General features: G+C 42.9%; 1 long non-coding RNA gene across 1 annotated transcript in view; it reads left to right on the top strand.

Annotated features, from left to right (window-relative positions):
• Positions 1-1,732, top strand: part of LOC106938352 (uncharacterized) — a 5,613-nt gene extending 3,881 nt beyond the window's left edge. The window contains exons 2-3 of the long non-coding RNA XR_001422604.1: positions 1,344-1,485; positions 1,572-1,732. This is a non-coding gene — a long non-coding RNA (uncharacterized LOC106938352). The remainder of the gene's footprint in view (positions 1-1,343; positions 1,486-1,571) is intronic.
• The last annotated feature ends 933 nt before the right edge of the window (positions 1,733-2,665 follow it).

The following is a 2,665-nucleotide window of genomic DNA, read 5'->3' as shown; positions in this document are numbered from 1 at the left end:
CTTTAAAGAGGAATTCAAATAATATATTTGTGGCAGTATGCCCTGTAGCCTTTGAACGCACCACACAAGTGCCTGAATCTAATTGGTTGTGGCGCCGGCTGCCTGCATATAAAGGGCCCTCCCTCACCTGGTTGACATGACGTTGTTTTCCTTCCGGTTCAGACCTGGGTGTTTGTTGGTGCTGCACGCTAGGTAAGGCAGGCTTCACCTCTCTCCATCAAGCTTATTACTTGCGATTTATTTACATTTTCTGTATAACAGCTGCAAATTAACGTGTGCGCTCAAACTATGCGCTTAACGACGCTCTGATCGCCGATCCATCGTCCTTCTGGTAAGAATCTTCCCACACCTGACATTTGTTAGCTTAGCTTTAGCTCAGCTTTTGTTGTATATCCAGGCCGCCTGTACAAGCTCCACGTTTCCTCCTTCCTGTAAGAGCTCAGTGGGAAGTGAAGTGCTGGAGTTTGGATGCTTTTAGATTCCATTTCTAACATTTATTTTTGATAGCCGCTGCTGTTTGTCCCCGACTGGCGGTCAGCTGGATAATCTGCCGACCTGTCGTCCTGTTTGCTGGCTTCATGCCCGCCGTCCTGGTTCGGGTAAAGCTGGCTCCTACCACTCGTCCAGTGAGGCTGATTTGGGCTGGTTGGTGATCAGCTCGGACCTTCTTGCTACAGCGCATCGGTTTCTCCCCGGACGGACTCTTAATTTGGACTATTGCTGCTTGATTGATCGTGGGCTGAACTGCATAATTGTATTTTTTGGTGAATGTCTCTCTCCTTTATATATTTATATTTTTTTAACAGGAACGGCCAGCTCGTGGTGTTGGTGGTGGTACTGCTGCCTTGTTTCTTTTCTTTTAGGACACCTCCCCGAATTGCACTCCCATCCCTGAGTTGAGCTAGCACTGACTTTTAATGTGCGAGTGATTTTATACTAGTATTTTTGATTAAACAAACAATTGTGGAATAAATAAAATTGTTAAATTGTGAGATTGTCTCAAGCCTCATCTGTAGCGGGTCTGTGTGCCTTAAAGGTAACTTTTTGGTGGAGTTGTTGCAACCAATTTTATTAAAATAGTTCATTTAACTTAAGTTCCCAATTCTTATCACACTGCTGCCGCCACATATTAAATATCTTCAGTATTCAAACGATAGAAAAGCCTTTCAGAGAATGGATATGTGATCCCACTTTAACATCTTTCTGACTTAACTTTTTGTTTTATTTGTGCTCGATGTATAACCCTCTGGTATTGTCTGTTTTGTAAACCCCTTTATCAATTAAAAAAAAGTTAACGAACTTTGTCTTCAAACGTTGCAACTTCCTGTTTGGCTGGCTCTTAGCCAATCGCCTGGCCTCATCCCGTAAACGGCGGCAGGTTTGCAGAACTACCTGACCGCAGGACACCAACGAAGAAGAACTGTCCTCGTGCTCGGCAGCTTTCAAAACCGCCTGGAGCAACAAACCTGGTTTCAACACCTGCAGGTGAAACTCCGACCCGCCTCACAGGCCTCAGACTCCCAGCAGGAGGTTTAACTTTTCCTCACCCAGACTTTGTTCTTCTAGTTCAGCTGAACCTCCAGCTTCCTGTTCTGACAGGATGACGTCTCATCGCGCTCCCTGTCCGCCTCCATCTGCAGTTGTTTTGATCCTAAATGTGACCCAACCTGAAACCAAATTGATTCTCCAGGCTTTTGAAAACTTTCCTCTGGCTCATTGTATAACATGAGGTCTGCAGCTCCAGGTAATGTTAATCGCCTCGATGCGGGTAAATCATTACAAGAGAAATCTTTTTTAGTGTTAATATGAATCATGTCCTAAATATGCGTATGTTTTGGAGATACCTCGGCTGTTCCAGCCTGTTTAGGGCATTAGCTACTCGTGATCAATTTTGCTTTGAACCGGAGAAATCCACTTCCGGCCCTCCATCTGAATTTGGCACGTCATCCGGGTCACATGACTGAAACCCACCAATTAACCGCCAAACAATGACTTGTTTACAGTAGTGACGACACTGCAGACGGCAAACTAAAGCCATTTATAATTATTTACAAGCTGCCTGTCATGTAAACCAAAACCATTAAGAAATACAGCAGCTTAATGAAAGCCAGGAACAAAATAAATTAAATCTTACCGTGATCTTCGATGAAATAAAACACATGAAACGAAACTTCCACAGGTAGGATGTATTTATAGGAAATCTGCTGAGTCAGCAGTGTGTGACGGAGCATCGATGTGGCATCATCACAAGGTAGGACAGATTTATGGGTAGCACTGATTCTTTTTTTTTTTTTTTATCATATACAACAAACATGGGCATCAGATGTACAAAACCCTGAAGAAGCCGAGCAGGCTGCTTCCAGAAGAAACGGAAAAACAAACCAACAAAAAGCCATCAGGGTTTCCAGCAGTTCCAGATTGTTTGTCATATGATCCAGTTCTGCATCTTGTTTGTCCATGAATTTTAAAGATGAGAAGAGGTGGCAGAGTTCCTTGTGAAAAGTGGGGAAAGAAAACGATATTTTTTATTGAAAAACTTGCCCATAATAATGATTACATTTAATAACCTTTTGAATTTATTTTCTCAGAGTCCCATAAATAACATCTTTCTTAGAAAATTCAGGTAAGTTTGGAGTTTTAGGGAAAAGCCAGTGGTGCACATCAT

This window comes from Poecilia latipinna, unplaced genomic scaffold, assembly GCF_001443285.1.
Source record: "Poecilia latipinna isolate Pla-1442-1.1 unplaced genomic scaffold, P_latipinna-1.0 Scaffold2573, whole genome shotgun sequence".
NCBI classification, from domain to species: Eukaryota; Metazoa; Chordata; class Actinopteri; order Cyprinodontiformes; family Poeciliidae; genus Poecilia; species Poecilia latipinna.
The sequence above is the reverse complement of the archived record's forward strand: the minus strand, read 5'-3'. Positions and strand labels throughout refer to the sequence as shown.